General features: G+C 34.1%; 1 protein-coding gene across 1 annotated transcript in view; it reads left to right on the top strand.

The window, feature by feature from the left end:
- Osi24 (Protein) overlaps positions 1-21,219 on the top strand; it is an 87,934-nt gene that overhangs the window by 27,443 nt on the left and 39,272 nt on the right. Inside the window, exon 2 of the mRNA XM_075292554.1 lies at positions 13,763-13,784. The gene's annotated coding sequence lies outside the window, so the exon portion shown is untranslated. The remainder of the gene's footprint in view (positions 1-13,762; positions 13,785-21,219) is intronic.

Here is a 21,219-nt window from a genome sequence, read left to right as displayed (position 1 = left end):
TTTCGAGCATGACAACAACTTGCGTTTATAGTACTCGTCAAGAGCTTTCATTTGATACCAAAAAATCTAGAGCAGGTTTTGCACAGTGGGCGCTGGTGCGATATTTTCTAAAATTTCGCAAATTAATTTTACTTTTGCTTAAAATAATTTTTTTTGGGAAACTTTCGAAAATAAAAACCACTTGCATTTATAGTACTCATCAAGAGTTTTCATTTGATACCAAACACTGTAGAGCAGGTGTTGCACAGTGGGCCAATGTGCACTTTTTTTGAAATTCTAAAAAAGTAATTTTCTTTTTGATAAAATTCGATATTTTTATGATGCTTTCGAATATAACAACCACTTGGATTTATAGTACTCATCAAGAGCTTTCATTTTATACCAAAAAATCTAGAGCAGGTATTGCACAGTGGGCGTAGTTTAACTTTATTTCAAGTTGGACAAACTGACTTTTAAAATATAGCTGCAAAACTAACATTTATGGGACGCTTTTGAACATGACAACCACTTGCATTTATAGTACTTGTCAAGATCTTTCGGTTAATACCAAAATATTTTGCGCAAATATGTTGGAAAGTGCTGAATTTCATTAAATATTTTATCTCCCCAAATTGTAATTAACCCATTAGGTGCGCAGGCAAAAACTACCTGGTTTGTGTCTCGACTAGTTAAATTTACAATTTATCTTCACGCACATTGGCACAGGTAGTTCTAAATTATTTCTTGGTACATTTAGTACTTTTTGGGCATTCCTTTTTGTTTGATAACAGCATCAAGGAGTCTAGGCAATAAATGGACTAATTTGTTGTTTAACGTGTACCAATATTCCCCCATTCTTACATCAACACTGTACCAAATTTCATAATAATAGTGAACTGAATACTGCGAACTAGAGGTGTGCACGTGAGTAAGAGTTTACTCACGCTCACGCACACTCACGACTGAAAAATCATACTCACGCACGATATTTTCTGGTAGGACTCACGCACACTCACTAAAAGAAAATTTGTACTCACGCACGAAAAATACCATGACTCACGAAAAATATCGTGACTCACGAATAATTTTATGATTAATTTACATTACCGAAGTGTCTGAAAACATGAGCATTATTAAAATCGAAAGTGTTATTAAACTCTCAACATCTCAGGTGTCACTAAAATTGTAATTGAATTTAACTCTTAAGCGTTTTATGTTGGTGAGCAGGAATATTTTCGTGAGTGTAATTCGTTACTCACGCACACTCACGAAGATATTATTTTCGTGACTCACGCTCACGCACGACATTTTGGTTTGTTAATCACGCTCACGCACACTCACGTTGTTGTCATGAGCGTGACTCACGCACGAATCACGAAAGTTTTCGTGAGTCACAACAACTTTGTGTCACGTGCACACCTCTACTGCGAACACCAAATACATGGACGGACGGACACCAAAGGCTAGATCGACTCAGGAGGCGTATCTGAGTCGATCGGTACACGCAAAAAAAATAGTTTTTTCCTCCCAAATGAAATTTTAGACAAACAAGCATTATTTCCCATTTGCTTTTCGCCATAAGAAAGTTTGTTTGGAAGGAACAAGCCGATGTAAAGAAACGTTTTTTAACAGAAACATACATGTTCGCAAGTTTTCAAAATTATGTCCGTGATTAAATTACTATGAAACTTCATAAACAAAATGTACTGTAATTATTTTCATTATGCAAAAATAAAGATTTTGTAAAAAAAACAGAAATTAAAAAAAACTCAAACAAAACAACAACGTTTGTGATACTCGTTTTCCAAATGTTTTCCCTTTTTTGGGTGTTGAATAGTCTACACGCAAAAAAAAAAACGTTTGTGATACCACAGTGGAGAACTTCTCTCTTATCACTGAGTGCTACCCGATTATATGTTCAGCTCCTTTTTAAAGCCGAATCCGAACGGCATTCGACATTGCTGTGAAACCTCTTAGAAAAGCTTTGAAACACTCAGAAATGTCATATTACTGAATATACATGTCATATTACTGTCATATTACACCGCTGAAAAACATTTTGGTGTTTGGTCGAAACTGGGTTTGAATCCAGTTTACTTCCTACTATGTGGATATGATGCCCATTTGTATATTATCGTTGATCTCATCGACCATTCGATAGACCTAGATTTAGCAACCTCATCTTGAATTTACCATTAGATATTAATTTTAAGTCGGAATCAGATTCTTTGCCTCTTTTCGAGATGGCTGTCCTTCATAGCTATTTTGTGAGCACACAGAAAAAAATATCCGCTGTTAGTCTGATGATAAATTTAATTTAGTGTCCCGTTATTGTATTTGTTTTAGTTTTCTTCTTTTTTTAATTTTTTAATAAAATTTGAAAGGAAATACATCGCGGTTAACTGATGTACTGTATAAATGTTATTTGTTTCAATGTTCTTCTGGCCCAAAAGAGGTCTTTGGGCCATGTATGGTCGTCAATCATGGTGCTCGATTAAGAAAGAACCCTCCACTATACACGCTCACAAAAAATCGCTTCTGTAACATATACTCCCAAACATATTTTGCTTCAAGCATATACATTTTTGGGTATTGCCCAAACATTTATATGTTTGATCTCTTCCAATATATAATATGTTTGAAAGCATATTGGTCTAAACAATGTATGTTTGGGTAGTCTAAGTTCCAAACATTTTGTATTTTTGCATCCAAATTCAATAATGTCGTCTTCCAAAAAACAATATGTTATTATGTGAACATATAATATGTTTGGAAGCATTTTGCACCCAAAAATATTATGTGCTTAAAAATTTCTCCAAAACAATATTGTGCTCAAAATTTTATTTATTTATTTATATATTTACAATCATAATGAATTATGAACATAAACAGGTAATATAGGTGCTAACAACATAGGTTTTCGACCTGAATGCTCAAAATTTTGTTTCTGCCCAATTGTATATTCCCCCATATCTTTCTCACTTCCACGAGATTTTTTAGTTCTTAGCACCTTTTTCTGTAATACAAACATTGTAGAAGAAATTATTCAATTGTATGATTTTTTTATTTTAATTTTACCTTTTGCCGGACGGGGATTCGAACAGCGAACCACACAGTTTGTAAGGATCAAAGAAGTAGCTGATCAATTGCCCAAGGAAAAATAAAATGTTAATTTTGTAATAACAAGCAACAACCACCAACTTAATTCAATATCGCTCCCTGTTAAATAGCGCTCCAAGATACTAAACACATATATGTTTATAGGCTATTTCTAAATTAATATATGTTTGCATCCAAGCATATTATATTTACAAACATTTTATGTCCCAAACATAATATGTTCTAACATATTAACATATATGTCCCAAACATATTATACTAGTTTATGAACATTATATGCTTGCACTCAAAAATATTGTGTTTAAAAATTTGTGTTCCAAACATATAATGTTTATAGCCAAACATATGAAAAACAGTCTTTTTCATCCGTGTAGGATGGGGGTATACTAACTTTGTCATTCCGTGTGTAACACATGGAAATATTGGTCTCAGACCCCATGAAGTATATAAATTAGAGTGACCACAACTTATGTCGGAATCTTGTTCGCCTTAACCCCACAAAACTAATCCCCTTTCCAGATATTGGGATAGCCAAAATTTGAGCCCGATTAAACGACGTTAACACGTGCCGCTCGTCAGACGGATTGACTGCAACGTGCAGGCATCTACAATACCTTCGGAATTGTCGAATTGTCCGTGTCGAGAGGTGAAGGTGTGCATTCGTCCACTCAGTATATCCTATACTGGCCGCCCTAAAGGCACAACTTTAAAAGCTTCTCCAAAAATGTCCTCCCAAAGATGTAAATAATTTTAACTTTATTTGTTTCAAATAGTAAGTAAGAATTAATAAAATGGTACAAATTATTTAATTCTTGTAGAAAAAAGGCAAAAACCATTGTAGAAAAATTGCAAATATGTGTTTGTTGGTATGGTAAATGGAATCGACGGGCTTGAAACTCCATGTGAGCAATAAAAATTTCTTAGACCACGAAAAAAATATTTTTCTTTAGGTGTAAAATAATATTTCTACAATTTTGAAGAGAAAAAAATTGGACACAAGTGTTTATTTATTTATTTATTCAGTCTTTGGATAATTCACAATATAATCCTTACAGACTCGCTAATTTCTAATTTGTATATATACTTCTAAAATCTACTACTTAGAAATGTACTAATTTCTAAAATAAAATACATCCAGAATTTGATCAAAATCTTTTAAAGGAACGGATAGATCAATATTACAATTTAAATTTATTGAATTAAATTCTCTCAAAGCTCTTGTAATAGGCTCATTGCAAGCATAATTATTCCTATGCATAGGTACATGAAAGTATTGGAAAAATCTTAAACTTCTAGCAGGAACATTGTGCGGTGCGTTTTGTCATTTTCTATGTATTTTCCAAACTTTTGTACCCATTTTTTCCCGCAACGGTCAATGCAAACATTATTAAAAGTGGACACATATGAATATAACAAACCTCATTTCCATGGCGAAATGTTTTCACAAATTGGGGTTTAGTATGGAAAATCTATTCCAATCTATGAATTGTTTTCGATATCGCTCTCTCTCTGTTTAGCCATCCGTGTCATTTGTTGACAAAGAACTTGAATAATATACCATACTGACATTATTTGCAACGTTGATTGACGCGAATGGGGTGTAATTTTTCATTTCATTGGAAATCTCAAATAACTGTCTTCTTGATATTGACTGGTGATGTGTTTTAGCCATAATGCAATTGCATTTCATAGATTGCTACTTTGTTTGATTTTTGTTCAGCAAATGAAAAACAAAGTCTGTTTGCTGCTACATGATATCCTGTGACACTTCAGTCAACAACTATGACCAGACAAGAAATCAATAATGATGACAAAAATGTATTAAAAATTGAAATAATTGAAATTAAATATTTTTTATTACAAGTTTCTGTTGTATTGTTTGTTCTCCAACTCAAGAGAATATTATATTGCAATATATTGAATAACAACGGAAGCATGCTCAAGTGTATTTGGGTACAGCGTTATGTTATTGCCAATATTTGAAGAGAACGCCTACTCTAAGGATCCATATTGAAGTAAGATATTTAACACCACTTTGAAGGTGGATATCGTGCCTCTGGATCAGTTCTAAGAAATGAAAAATATTTGTTATTAACTTAAACTGCATGGTGATAAAATATCCATTACTTAGAAACGCATCTGAGTGTAGTGATGTCCAGTTTTTTGTTTATTTATACTTGGTAAGAGTGATATATAAAACTAATTGACTTTCTGTAAAAACTGCTGAAGATATTGGAAAACACCAAGGAAACGTTGAGTAAATTGTGAAATAAATTAGTTTTGTAGGAGTCGTGAGGTGGCACAGGTCATAACGGAGTTTTTCCTTAGGGAAAATTGTTTATTTGTTTATTCTCTGAAATCTAACGAGACAGAATAAAAGTCCAGAAATGTTTTAATTACTTTTTTTATGTTATACAAGAGGATCAAAACAGACTAAAATTCCTGTATTGTCTGTTATTACATCTACATATCATTGATAAACTTTAAATGTATGTAAAGAAAACTACCCAGCAAAAAATTGGAAGTTGTTCTAAAAGCACAACTTTAAAAGAACTTCCAAAAATGTCCTCCCAAAGATGTTCTTTATTTTAATTACATCCCAGCAAAAAAAAAAAATTGGAAGTTTAAAAACTAAGTAAGCTTTTATAAAATGCTATAATTTATTGCAATTTTGTCGAAAAAAATTCTAAATCCATTCAAGAAATATTGCGAATTTTTATACCCTGCGCCACTCTGTGGAACAGGGTATTATAAGTTAGTGCATATGTTTGTAACACCCAGAAGGAGACGAGATAGACACATGGTGTATTTGGCAATAATGCTCAGGGTGGATCCCTGAGTCGATATAACAATGTCCGTCTGTCCGTCCGTCCGTCTGTCTGTGAACACATTTTTGTGATCAAAGTCTAGGTCGCAATTTAAGTCCAATCGCCTTCAAATTTGGCACATGATCCTAATTTGGGTCAGAATAGAACCCTATTGATTTTGGAAGAAATCGGTTCAGATTAAGATATAGCTCCAATATATATCTTTCGCCCGATATGCACTAATATGGACCCAGCAGCCAGAGTTTTATACCGATTTGCTTGAAATTTTGTACAAACATAACACTTAGTCGTATAGTCAAATGTGCAACAATTGATTGAAATCGGTTCAGATTTAGATATAGCTCCCATATATATCTTTCGCCCGATATGGACTTATATGGCCCCAGAAGCCAGATTTTTGGCCGAATTTGTTTGAAATTTTGCACTAGGAGTACAATTAGTAGTGTAGTCAAGTGTGCAAAATTTGATTGAAATCGGTTCAGATTTAGATATAGCTCTCATATATATCTTTCGCGCGATATGGACTAATATGGTCCTAAAAGCCAGAGTTTTGGCCCAATTTGGTTGAAATTTTGCACAGGGAGTAGATTTAGCATTGTTGCTATGTGTGCCAAATTTGATTGAAATCGGTTCATATTTAGATATAGCTCCCATATATATCTTTCGCCCGATATGGACTTATATGGACCCAGAAGCCAGAGTTTTATCCCGATTAGCTTGAAATTTTGCACAAGGAGTACAATTGGTTGTATAGTTATGTGTGCCAAATTTGATTGAAATCGGTTCAGATGTAGATATAGCTTCCATATATATTTTTCGCCCGATATGGACTTATATGGCCCCAGAAGCCAGAGGTTTGGCCCAATTTGGTTGAAATTTTGCACAAGGAGTACAATTGGTGATAGACTTATGTGTGCCAAATTTGATTGAAATCGGTTCAGATTTAGATATAGCTCCCATATATATGTTTTTCTGATTTCGACAAAAATGGTCAAAATACCAACATTTTCCTTGCAAAATCGCCACTGCTTAGTCGAAAAGTTGTTAAAATGACTCTAATTTTCCTAATTTTCTAATACATATATACCAAGCGATAAATAAGCTTTTTCGAAGTTTCCTTAAAATTGCTTCAGATTCAAATGTTTCCCAAATTTTTATACCCTTCACCACTACTGTGGTACAGGGTATAATAAGTTTGTGCATTTGTATGTAACGCCAAGAAGGAAAAGTCTGAGACCCATCGTTTAGTATACCGATCGTCTTAGAATTAAATTCTGAGTCGATTTAGCGATGTCCTTCTGTCTGTCTGCCGTCTGTCTGTTGATGTATTTTTGTGTGCAAAGTACAGCTCGCAGTTTTAGTCCGATTGTCCTAAAATTTGGTATAGGGTCCTGTTTCGGCTCAAAGACGATCCCTATTGATTTTGGAAAAAATCGGTTCAGATTTAGATATAGCTATATTTTTCACCGATCTGGTCATAATTGGCGTGTATATCAACCGATCTTCCTCAAATTCCGTACATCCGAATATTTTATGAGTCTCGAAAAACTTGCAAAGTATCAGCCAAATCGGTTCAGATTTAGATATAGCTCCCATATATAGTTTTCGCCCGATTTACACTCATTTGCCCACAGAGGCCAATTTTTTGCTCCGATTTAGTTGAAATTTTGCACAGGGAGTAGAATTATCATTGTAGCTATGCGTGTCACATTTGGTTGAAATCGGTTCAGATTTAGATATAGCTCCCATATATAGCTTTCGCCCGATTTACACTCATATGACCACAGAGGCCAATTTTTAACTCCGATTTAGTTGAAATTTTGCACAGAGAGTAAAATTAGCATTGTAGCTATACGTGCCAAATTTGGTTGAAATCGGTTCAGATTTAGATATAGCTCACATATATATGTTTTACAGATTTCGACAAAAATGGTCAAAATACCAACTTTTTCCTTGTAAAATCGCCACTGCTTAGTCGGAAAGTTGTAAAAATGACTCTAATGTTCCCAAACTTCTAATACATATATATCGAGCGATAAATCATAAATAAACTTTTGCGAAGTTTCCTTAAAATTGCTTCAGATTTAAATGTTTCCCATATTTATACCCTTCACCACTACTGTGGTACAGGGTATAATAAGTTTGTGCATTTGTATGTAACGCCAAGAAGGAAAAGTCTGAGACCCATCGTTTAGTATACCGATCGTCTTAGAATTAAATTCTGAGTCGATTTAGCGATGTCCGTCTGTCTGTCTGTCTGTCCGTCTGTCTGTCTGTCTGTTGATGTATTTTTGTGTGCAAAGTACAGCTCGCAGTTTTAGTCCGATTGTCCTAAAATTTGGTATAGGGTCCTGTTTCGGCTCAAAGACGATCCCTATTGATTTTGGAAAAAATCGGTTCAGATTTAGATATAGCTGCCATATATATTTTTCACCGATCTGGTCATAATTGGCGTGTATATCAACGGATCTTCCTCAAATTCCGTACATCCGAATATTTTATGAGTCTCGAAAAACTTGAAAAATATCAGCCAAATCGGTTCAGATTTAGATATAGCTCCCATATATAGCTTTCACCCGATTTACACTCATTTGCCCACAGAGGCCAATTTTTTGCTCCGATTTAGTTGAAATTTTGCACAGGGAGTAGAATTAGCATTGTAGCTATGCGTGTCAAATTTGGTTGAAATCGGTTCAGATTTAGATATAGCTATAGCTTTCGCCCGATTTACACTCATATGACCACAGAGGCCAATTTTTTGCTCCTATTTAGTTGAAATTTTGCACAGGGAGTAGAATTAGCATTGTAGCTATGCGTGCCAAATTTGGTTGAAATCGGTTCAGATTTAGATATAGCTCCCATATATAGCTTTCGCCCGATTTACACTCATATGACCACAGAGGCCAATTTTTTGCTCCGATTTAGTTGAAATTTTGCACAGGGAGTAGAATTAGCATTGTAGCTATGCGTGCCAAATTTTGTTGAAATCGGTTCAGATTTAGATATAGCTCCCATATATATGTTTTTCTGATTTCGACAAAAATGGTCAAAATACCAACATTTTCCATGTAAAATCGACACTGTTTAGTCGAAAAGTTGTAAAATTTACTCTATTTTTCCTTAACTTCTAATGCATATATATCGAGCGATAAATCATAAATAAACTTTTGCGAAGTTTTCTTAAAATTGCTCCAGATTTAAATGTTTCCCATATTTATACCCTTCACCACTACTGTGGTACAGGGTATAATAAGTTTGTGCATTTGTATGTAACGCCAAGAAGGAGTAATCATAGACCAACCTTTTAGTATACGGATCGGCTTAGAATTAAATTCTGAGTCGATTTAGCGATGTCCGTCTGTCTGTCTGTCCGTCTGTCCGTCTGTCTGTCTGTTGATGTATTTTTGTGTGCAAAGTAGAGCTCGCAGTTTTAGTCCGCTTGTCCTAAAATTTGGTATAGGGTCCTGTTTCGGCTCAAAGACGATCCCTATTGATTTTGGAAAAAATCGGTTCAGATTTAGATATAGCTGCCATATATATTTTTCACCGATCTGGTCATAATTGGCGTGTATATCAACCGATCTTCCTCAAATTCCGTACATCCGAATATTTTATGAGTCTCGAAAAACTTGCAAAATATCAGCAAAATCGGTTCAGATTTAGATATAGCTCCCATATATAGCTTTCGCCCGATTTACACTCATTTGCCCACAGAGGCCAATTTTTTGCTCCGATTTAGTTGAAATTTTGCATAGGGAGTAGAATTAGCGTTGTAACTATGCGTGCCAAATTTGCTTGAAATCGGTCCAGATTTGGATATATCTCCCATATAAAGCTTTCGCCCGATTTACACTCATATATCCACAGAGGCCAATTTTTAACTCCGATTTAGTTGAAATTTTGCACAGGGAGTAGAATTAGCATTGTAGCTATGTGTGCCAAATTTGGTTGAAATCGGTTCAGATTTAGATATAGCTCCCATATATATGTTTTTCTGATTTCGACAAAAATGGTCAAAATACCAACATTTTCCTTGTAAAATCGCCACTGCTTAGTCGAAAAGTTGTAAAAATGACTCTAATTGTCCTAAACTTCTAATACATATATATCGAGCGATAAATCATAAATAAACTTTTTCGAAGTTTCCTTAAAATTGCTTCAGATTTAAACGTTTCCCATATTTTTTTACTAACATTGTGTTCCACCCTAGTGCATTAGCCGACTTAAATTTTGAGTCTATAGATTTTGTAGAAGTCTATCAAATTCTTCCAGATCGAGTGATATTTAAATGTATGTATTTGGGACAAACCTTTATATATAGCCCCCAACACATTTGACGGATGTGATATGGTATCGAAAATTTAGATCTACAAAGTGGTGCAGGGTATAATATAGTCGGCCCCGCCCGACTTTAGACTTTCCTTACTGGTTTTTTACTAACATTGTGTTCCACCCTAGTGCATTAGCCGACTTAAATTTTGAGTCTATAGATTCGAAAATTTAGATCTACAAAGTGGTGCAGGGTATAATATAGTCGGCCCCGCCCGACTTTAGACTTTCCTTACAGGTTTTTTACTAAAATTGTGCTCCACCCTAGTGCATTAGCCAATTTAAATTTTGAGTCTATATATTTTGTAGAAGTCTATCAAATTCTGTCCAAATCGAGTGATGTTTAAATGTATGTATTTGGGACAAACCTTTATATATAGCCCCAACACATTTGACGGATGTGATATGGTATCGAAAATTTAGATCTACAAAGTGGTGCAGGGTATAATATAGTCGGCCCCGCCCGACTTTAGACTTTCCTTACTTGTTATACCCTGCGCCACACTGTGGAACAGGGTATTATAAGTTAGTGCATATGTTTGTAACACCCAGAAGGAGACGAGATAGACACATGGTGTCTTTAGCAATAATGCTCAGGGTGGGTCCCTAAGTCTATATAACCATGCCCGTCTGTCCGTCCGTCCGTCTGTCTGTGAACACATTTTTTCGATCAAAGTCTAGGTCGCAATTTAAGTCAAATCGCCTTCAAATTTGGCACATGTTCCTAATTTGGGTCAGAATAGAACCCTATTGATTTTGGAAGAAATCGGTTCAGATTTAGATATAGCTCCCATATATATCTTTCGCCCGATATGCATTAATATGGACCCAGCAGCCAGAGTTTTATACCGATTTGCTTGAAATTTTGTACAAACATAACACCTAGCCATATAGTCAAGTGTGCAACATTTGATTGAAATTGGTTCAGATTTAGATATAGCTCTCATATATATGTTTCGCCCGATATGGACTAATATGGTCCTAAAAGCCAGAGTTTTGGCCCAATTTGGTTGAAATTTTGCACAGGGAGTAGATTTAGCATTGTAGCTATGCATTCCAAATTTGGTTGAAATCGATTCAGATTTAGATATAGCTCCCATATATATCTTTCGCCCGATATGCACTTATATGGTCCCAGAAGCCAGAGTTTTATCCCGATTAGCTTGAAATTTTGCACAAGGAGTACAATTGGTAGTATAGTCATGTGTGCCAAATTTGATTGAAATCAGTTCAGATTTAGATATAGCTTTCATATATATTTTTCGCCCGATATGGACTTATATGGTCCCAGAAGCCAGAGTTTTGGCCCAATTTGGTTGAAAGTTTGCACTAGGAGTACAATTAGTAATATAGTCATGTGTGCCAAATTTGACTGAAATCGGTTCAGATTTAGACATAGCTCCCATATATGTGTTTTTCTGATTTCGGTCAAAATACCAACATTTTCCTTGTAAAATCGCCACTGCTTAGTCGAAAAGTTGTAAAAATGACTCTTATTTTCCTAAACTTCTAATACATATATATCGAATAATAAATCATAAATAAACTTTTGCAAAGTTTCCTTAAAATTGCTTCAGACTTAAATGTTTTCCATATTTATACTCTGCGCCACACTGTTTTACTAACATTGTGTTCCAAGTTTCGGACAAGCTTTTGAATGCATTAAAATTCGTAATAAATTATAAAAATTATTTATTTGTCAAAATATAACAACATTTTTTAATTCACATCTAAAACACTGAATTTGAATCGCAGAGTAAGAAGTGATGCAAATTCAGTGCAACGGCTGTTGAAATTGTGGACATCCGTCCTATGACAAGCCCATGTTAAATTCATCGCTTCTGCGCCAATTTTGCACTACTTCCCGATCCAAAAAGAACATTTTCACTCTTTTTTTGGCGACGCTTTTTTACTGCCCAGCAAAAATAGAGCTTCCAAAAAAGTAGTTTGGATCCCCAATCTGTGATCCGGATGTAGTGCAAACTTGGATCATCCCCAATGAATTTTACATGGAAGTAATTAATTGTCATAGGACGGAAGTAATCCCTTTTGGGATCCTTTGCATTGCTTTAGAAGTTGTGCCCTGGAAGTTAATTTGAATGAAGAAATTTAAAAAGCGAAAAAAAAACAATTTTTTTCAACCAATTTCACTTTTTTTCATCCATATATTTTATTTTTATTACACAATTATTTTCCTATTATCTAATTTTTACAATTTGAAAAACTTTTTCGCTTCGACCAGGGGTTGAACCTGGGTCTGTTGGCACCATAACAGAACGCCTTAGCACACTCAGCCACAAACGCCATTGAACATAAAGCGTCGAAAGGTCAATTCAAATGTTTGTGATATGATCGTAATACGACACCAAGGAATAACATTCTAATTGCTGCCCGAGATGTTCTTTATTAGTATGAACGAAAACATAAGAGACGCAGGTTCAAATCTCACCTGCGGCAATTTTTTTATCAAATATTTTTCTAAAAAAATATTTTTTTTTGCCATGCATCGTTTTTATTTTTTATTTTCGGCATATATTTTCGTATAAATATATTTTTTCCATTAAAAATCAACAAAAAAAATTAAAAATTCTCGTAATTTGCAAAACCTTCTCAAAAGAACTTCCATGGAAGCGCAAAAGTCAAACGGCACGGGTTCAAATCCCAGCGGGGATGAAATAATTTTTTTTTATTATTATTTTCCTGTTTTGTTAATTTTCGATTTTTTTAGTTTTTTGTAAAATTTAATTGTCCAAAATTTGCACTTAAAATAGCCTGATTGCTTTCTTTCTAATACTTGTCCACAAGGACTGCATCGGAAGTAGAAAAAACTCATTGGGGGATCCCAAAATGCGCTTTAGAAGAAATGTTTGTGCACTTGTCCAAAAGGACTGCATCGGAAGAGGAAAAAATCATTGGGGTATCCCACGATGCGCTTTAGAAGAAATGTTTGTGGACTTGTCCAAAAGGACTGCATCGGAAGTTGAAAAAAATCGATGGGTGATTCTGGGAAGGGCTTTAAAAGAAATGTTTGTGGAACAACTTCCAATTTTTTTTTGCTGGGTGGGACTGCAAGTTTAACTGGACATTTTACACAATCATATTCGCCCTATGTGAGGGATACATGTGTATCCCTTTTAAAATCATTTGTAAAATATAAACAAATTATATTACAATATATTTACCCCATATTCCCTTATTAATCCAACATAGACTTTTCGACTTTTTCGTTAAAAGTCGGTTTTGGCCAATCGCAAAAGTCATAAAGTAGATTTTTCAAAAATATCATAAGTCAATTATATTATTTAAACATTCAACTTTTAAATGTTTTTTGACAAATAGCCATTATTTGAAGATCCAATTTTCGACCTTAGTATCGCAAACATATATATGTTATTTGCCGATTTTATGGCACAGTATTTTTATTGGATGCTACACATAACTTTCTATTTTTTTAGATTTGTAGTAAATTTGCTAACTAATATAAAACTTTCTCTTTCTTTTTGCAGGTCAACTTTTGAAACACTAAATGTAAGTATTAGGACATTAATCGAATGCTCACCGAGTCGATCTACACACAAAAAAATATTTTTTGAATTCAATCACGAAATTAATTGCACCCATTAATTTTTAATTGAAACGCCTTCAATCACAGAAATGATAATACCAATCATCGAAGTCAATTAAAAAAAATGATATTGATCCAATAAAGAAAAACAATTTTTTGTGATTGATTTTCGTTTTAATTAAAAAAAATTAATCAATTAAATTTTTAATTGAGTGTTTTTAAAAATTCAATTAAAATTTTAATTGGAAATATTTGGGTGAAATGTTTTCTGTGTATTTTTATTAAATAATTTGAACTAGTTTAGATCTATTCTAGTTAGATTTAACTATAATTCATTTAATTTATTATATTGTTTAGTCTACTTTTAACAATGTGGACTTTTGAAGTTTTCGACTTGAACTCCAAAATTTTTGACAGAAAATCACTTATCCCAGCCGAAAGTACTCGTATGAAGTTTGTTGTGCTAGAAAGTTGTTCATAATATTATAGGTTACATTTATTCGTAATGTTATAGGTTACATTTATTCATAGGCGTATGAAGGCCTCTGGGGAGGCGGCTTAGACCCCCCAGAAAAATTTTAACCCCCTAGAATTTGAAAACCTATTTACGACTTTGCATTGTGGTAGCAGGTGCAGATGGCAATATATAGTTTTATTTCTTAACATTGTCTTCTAAATTGTAAGTTAGTTTCTTTATTATAATGTAATTTAAACAAATTTTGATATTTTCCCAAATAAAAAACTTTATAAGTTTTTAATGCATTACAACGCTTGTCTGAAACGTTTGACTAATATTTTCAAACACGATCGATTCTTCTAGAATGGATTTAATATTTTTGCGGCAAAATTGAAATTATTTGCACCATTTTTAGCCTATTTAAAAAAACAAACAAGTATACACGGCCGTAAGTTCGGCCAGGCCGAATCTTATGTACCCTCCACCACACACAAAAAATTTTGTTTTCTGATTCAATCACGAAATTAATTGATGAAATTAATTTTTAATTGAAATGTCTTCAATCACAGAAATGATAGTATCAATTAAAAAATTAACTGAAGGTCAATTAAAAAGTTAATTGATCCAATTAAAAAATTAATTGATACTATTATTTTTGTGATTGATTTTTGTTTCAATTAAAAAATTTGTTGAATCAATTAAATTTTTAATTGAATATTTTTTAAAACTCAATGAAAATTTTAATTGGAAAAATTTTCGTGAAATTTTTTTGTGTGCATGGATTGCAAAGAAACTTGTACTAAAGACTGTCATCCACAAAAGAATTACTTGGGTTGCGGTAACACTTACCGATGGCAAGGTATCTTAAAATTTCTTAACACCGTCTTCTCAATTGTAACTTAGTTCACACTGGTTATAATTAAAAAAAAGAAATAAAATTTTAACAAAATTTTCTATAGAAATAAAATGTTGACAAAATTTTCTATACAAATAAAATGTTGACAAAATTCTCTATAAAAATAAAATTTTGACAAAATTTTCTATAGAAATAAAATTTTGACAAAATTTTCTATAGAAATAAAATGTTGACAAAATTTTCTATAGAAATAAAATTTTGACAAAATTTTCTATAGAAATAAAATTTTGGTAGATTATTTTTGGCTCGTGCGGCAATCATGATTATGAACCGATATGGACCAATTTTTGTGTGATTGGAGATCAGCTATATATAACTATAGACCGATATGGACCAATTTTGGTATGGTTGTTGGCGGCCATATACTAACACCACGTTCCAAATTTGAACCGGACCGGATGAATTTTGCTCCTCCAAGAGGCTCCGGAGGTCAAATCTGGAGGACGGTTTATATGGGGGCTATATATAATTATTAACCGATGTGGACCAATTTGTGCATGGTTGTTAGAGACCATATACCAACATCATGTACCAAATTTCAGCCGGATTGGATGAAATTTGCTTCTCTTTGAGGCTCCGCAAGCCAAATCTGGGGATCGGTTTATATGGGGGCTATATATATTTATAGACCGATGTGGACCAATTTTTGCACGGTTGTTAGAGACCATATACCAACACCATGTACCAAATTTCAGCCGGATCGGATGAAATATGATTCTCTTAGAGGCTGAGCAAGCCAAATCTGAGGGTCTGGGAGAGTGGAGCGATATGGCCCATTTTCAATACCATCCGACCTACATAATAACAACTACTTGTGTCGATAGCTTGTTTCGTTCGGAAGTTAGCGTGATTTCAACAATCGGACGGACGGACGGACATGCTTAGATCGACACAGAATTTCACCACGACCCAGAATATACTTTATGGGGTCTTAGAGCAATATTTTGATGTGTTACAAACGGAATGACAAAGTTAATATACCCCCCATCCTATGGTGGAGTGTATAAAATATAGCCATTTAAAATACGAAACAAGTTATAAAAAATTAATTTAAAAAAAAAACTACTTTTAGTTGTTTTTTTATAAATTAATTGTCTAGTCAGATTTTTTATTCATTTTTATAAAATAAAACATTAATTGAACCTATATCTTCAGTCTATTATTTTTTAGCTAGGGGGGCTATAGCCCCCATCGTAAAATTGTCTAGCTACGCTAATGCATTTATTCAATAGTTCAATAGCTATTAATAGGTTTTAAGCATGCATGGTTATTCTGATGGTAGATGGGACCAAATAAATCGGTGGGCACAACAAACTTGTTTTCTGTGTGTGAAGATGACATTTTTCCGACATAATATATTCAGCATTGGCTGAGTTAAGAGCTACAACTTTGCTGAAGACTGCAAAAAAACTCACAGCATTTTTCGAGCTATGGCCATGCAAAAAATAGAAGAAAAATGCAAACAAAAGCGCTCAAAATCGAATTTGGCGGAAAAATTATAGGGGCTCATAAAAAACGTACGGCAATAAAAATCCAGAAATTATTTTTCTCCTCTCATCGAGTACTTTCGACTGGGATAAGTGATTTTTTGTTTGGAATTTTTGTGGAAACGTTCTAAAATTAACCAAAGTTTTCCTTCCTGGTGGGTTCACTGTGTTTTTTTTTTAGTATCTGGTGAAACTTCACCAATGGCTTGGAAGTCGTGACATTAAACGTCGATATTTAAAATCGACCAATTCATGCAGTATAGATGCCTGAAAGGTAGTGCTGTTTTCCTTCACGCCAATAATGCTATACTCAAGATTATAAATCACTTCTGAGCAATATTTCTATTAAAATGAGCAATTATATCAGCGCTATGTAGAAGCTGCTCTCAAACGGGACGTCGCCCACAAAAATCAGCGCTGATTCGGTTGTTTTGTAAGCAGTTTGTACTGCCTCTCTCCTTTACAATCCTGCTGAAATAGTGCTCCATTTTTTGCTGGGCAGCTGCTCAAGCCATTTACAAATGTTAGCAATCAAAGTTTGTAGCAATACATATTAGCCTCCCTATACTGTATTAAATGCTTGCAAATTTTATAACAATGAGTCACAAATACACATAGTTTTTATTAAAGTTTTGTTGTGCAGACAACCGAATCATTTGTGTGGCAAAACATTTTGGTTGACACAACAAATTTGTTTCATGTGTTAGCTAACTCAGCCATCCATATTAGCTTTTGCTATACTGTCAAGAACATGATTATTTTTCTGAGAATTTAAGCGGATTTTCTTCTACTCTTTGTTAGCCATCTTAAGATCTTGAACATAATGGCCACCTGATTGAAATACAATCATTTTTTGTTTCTTTTCCTACTTTATTGCAAGAGTCTGCATTAAAACGGTAGAGTGACATAGGAAATGTTCTATGTCACTGATTTAGGAGACACTATCGCATTTGGACAAATCCATACACTTCGTAATAAATGCTAATAGGGCCAATGTTCACACACACACACACATGCTATCAATGTTGACTTCTTTTCATTCCGACTTCTTTTTATACCCCAGCATGCCCCAAAGGCGTCACACATATTGCCTAGTCATTGGCCATTGTTGGCCATACATAAACAAACCGGCTAAACCAAAAACGGTCATAACAAGACCTATACTTAACCCGAACAGTTATGTAATGCCAATGCCCGACTTTAGGGAAGAAATAATAGCTATCTCATTTCTTATATCATCCCATGTGGTTTATTCTTCCATTCCATTTCGCTTGTGTTGCCCAAAAATGATGATGTTGTAGAATAACAAATTCTTCGTACCTGTCATTTATCTTCTGAAGCTCTGAATTAACTTTGAACTTGAAAGAGCCACAAGCCGGACGATTTGTAATAAAATTATGTCTGTCTGTCTGTCTGCATGTGGTTTTGCCTCAAATTTGTTGCTTCTCTGTAATCTTGTGATTGGGGCGTTTTGTTTTCTTTTGTTTGCTTCGTGTATAGCAAATTTGTAACGGAATTTCTAGGAATATATAATTTAATATTACAAAATAAAGAAAATTACAATATAATCAAAAAAAGAATAACTATGGAGAAAGAAAAGCCAGAAATTTTGGAATCAAATTATGTCACATTAACAATGTCATATATTTTTTTGTTTGTTCTAATGATATACATAAAGCAAACACACGTAAGCAATAAACTTTACAACAAGTAAGAAAGAGCTAAAGTTATATGATACACAAAGAAAAATAACTTTGCCCCGGAAGGAGAAGTTTAGAGAAAAGTAGTTCTCCTTTGTTATAAAGTATTTCCTTAAGACTAGACTCAGAAAAGGAATATGATCACATATGTTATTTTTAGACGGTGAGCATGTAACATGTTTGTCGCAAACATATTATTTTCACCCGCATTATACATCTGATTTTGATAACCATTTTATGTTTGACAAGAAAACAAAATTTTTGCGGCTAAATAGTTTCTTTTCTCCGCGTCCAAAAATAACATTTTGCTCTAGATGATCATATTCCTTCTCTGTGATCAGGGCAATCACTTTACCCTGATCGCAGGATTTGAGAATATCGGGAGCCTCACACAAAAAAAAATTATTTCTTTTCTGGGAAACGAAGTTTTCTTTTGTGATTAAAGCTGTTTCTTTCAGCCTAAACCAATTTAATCGAGGACAAACGTGGCCACGGGTACCACAAATACAGATTTATTTGCCCATAAGCAGACTACTTCAAACAGAAAAGAAACTTTCGTTGATCTAAAATTTTATTTCGTGCAGCGGTTACAATACCCGCCATGGATATCAATACAAGTTTCAGTTGAATACCAAATATTCGATTTTATAAATTTTTCAAATTTTATCAGACGGAGAATCAAACCTACATTTTAAGTGCAATAACACTATCCACTGTGTCATGTACAGGTTGGCTGATAAGTCCCCGGTCTAACAAAGAAAAACACATTTTTTTGTCAAAATTTGTTTTTATTATTCAACATAGTTCCCTTCAAGAGCGATACAACGATTATAACGACCTTCCAATTTTTTGATATCATTTTGGTAGTACTCCTTCGGTTTTGCCTCAAAATAGGCCTCAGTTTTGGCGATCACCTCTTCATTGCAGCAAATTTTTTCCCTGTGAGCATCCTTTTGAGGTCTGAGAACAAAAAAAGTCGCTGGAAGCCAGATCTGGATAATACGGTGGGTGGGGAAACAATTCGAAGCCCAATTCATGAATTTTTGCCATCGTTCTCAATGGCTTGTGGCACGGTGCGTTGTCTTGGTGGAACAACACTTTTTTCTTCTTCATATGGGACCGTTGTGCCGCGATTTAGACCTTCAAACGCTCCAATAACGCCATATAATAGTCACTGTTGATGGTTTTTCCCTTCTCAAGATAATCGATAAAAATTATTCCTTGCGCATCCCAAAAAACAGAGGCCATTACTTTGCCAGCGGACTTTTGAGTCTTTCCACGCTTCGGATACGGTTCACCGGTCGCTGTCCACACAGCAGACTGTCGATTGGACTCAGGAGTGTAGTGATGGAGCCATGTTTCATCCATTGTCACATATCGACGGAAAAACTCGGGTGTATTACAAGTTAACAGCTGCAAACGCCGCTCAGAATCATTAACACGTTGTTGGTTTTGGTCAAATGTGAGCTCGCGCGGCACCCATTTTGCACAAAGCTTCCGCATATCGAAATATTGATGAATGATATGACCAACACGTTCCTTTGATATCGTTAAGGCCTATGCTATCTTGATCAACTTCATTTTAAGGTCATTCAAAATCATTTTGTGGATTTTTTTGATGTTTTCGTCGGTAACCACCTCTTTCGGGCGTCCACTGCGTTCGCCGTCCTCTGTGCTCATTTCACCACGCTTGAATTTTGCATACCAATCAATTATTGTTGATTTCCCTGGGGCAGAGTCCGGAAACTCATTATCAAGCCAAGTTTTTGCTTCCACCGTGTTTTTTCCCTTCAGAAAACAGTATTTTATCAAAACACGAAATTCCTTTTTTCCATTTTTTCACAATAACAAAAGTTGTTTCACAAAAGACGCTCTATCTCACAAACTAATTGACTTACAGACGTCAAATTTTGACACGAATCATTTGAAGGTTGGTACTATATAAAAATAATATGCATTTAATACTAGCAACGCCATCTATGTGTCAGACCAGGGACTTATCAGCCAACCTGTTACACTCATATATAAAAGCTATTCTATTTGTAGACCACATTGTTGGGCATACACAAGCCGATAAAAATAAACTTTATTTAAAGTAAACAAACCACTTTTATAAGTTTCTTTCGTACTTGTTATTTTTCCTCTAGTTAAAAGAACATGGTCACAGCTTTAAATGTTTTAATCTTTATGAAAAAACTGTTTTCATCGTCGAAAAAAGGACGCCACTTGAGAAAAGAAAACACAAAATTAACTTTATTTATTTGTGTTTATTTATTTATAAACTAAATCATTGTTTATTTGTATTTATAATGCCGTTCAAGCAAACATCATATATTTTTACACACTCTATTTTATTTCAATTTCAACAATAAATAGTTATTCCATATTTACATCGTGCCCATCAAATGTACAAACGCAGACATCATATAACTGCTAATAAAAATAAATTATACCATAAGCAAAATGCAGAACTAAAATCAGGTAAATTACCACGTGCCTCTTCTGAATAAATAAATTAACACAAAACACAGTAATTCCGTATCCTCCGTCCATTCCAAGCAACAATCAACACACGACTGACGCACAAAATGAAAATCGTATGTACCTGCTCAATGTTTTTATAAAATTATTTTCGCTGCAAAAAAGTTGAAAAATTAAATGGTCACGAAAAAATGTACATGGTTTTTATGACCATGTAATGGTTCTAGACATATCTATACGTAACCTATAAAAATACCTTTTTCTTTGCAAAAAAGTCGAAAAATTTAATGGTCAGGTACATGATTTTCCCGACCATTTAATGGTCTCAAATTCTATCATTTAAATGATAGAACATTT

The sequence above is a fragment of the Haematobia irritans genome, chromosome 1, assembly GCF_050003625.1.
Source record: "Haematobia irritans isolate KBUSLIRL chromosome 1, ASM5000362v1, whole genome shotgun sequence".
NCBI classification, from domain to species: domain Eukaryota; kingdom Metazoa; phylum Arthropoda; class Insecta; order Diptera; family Muscidae; genus Haematobia; species Haematobia irritans.
The sequence above is the reverse complement of the archived record's forward strand: the minus strand, read 5'-3'. Positions and strand labels throughout refer to the sequence as shown.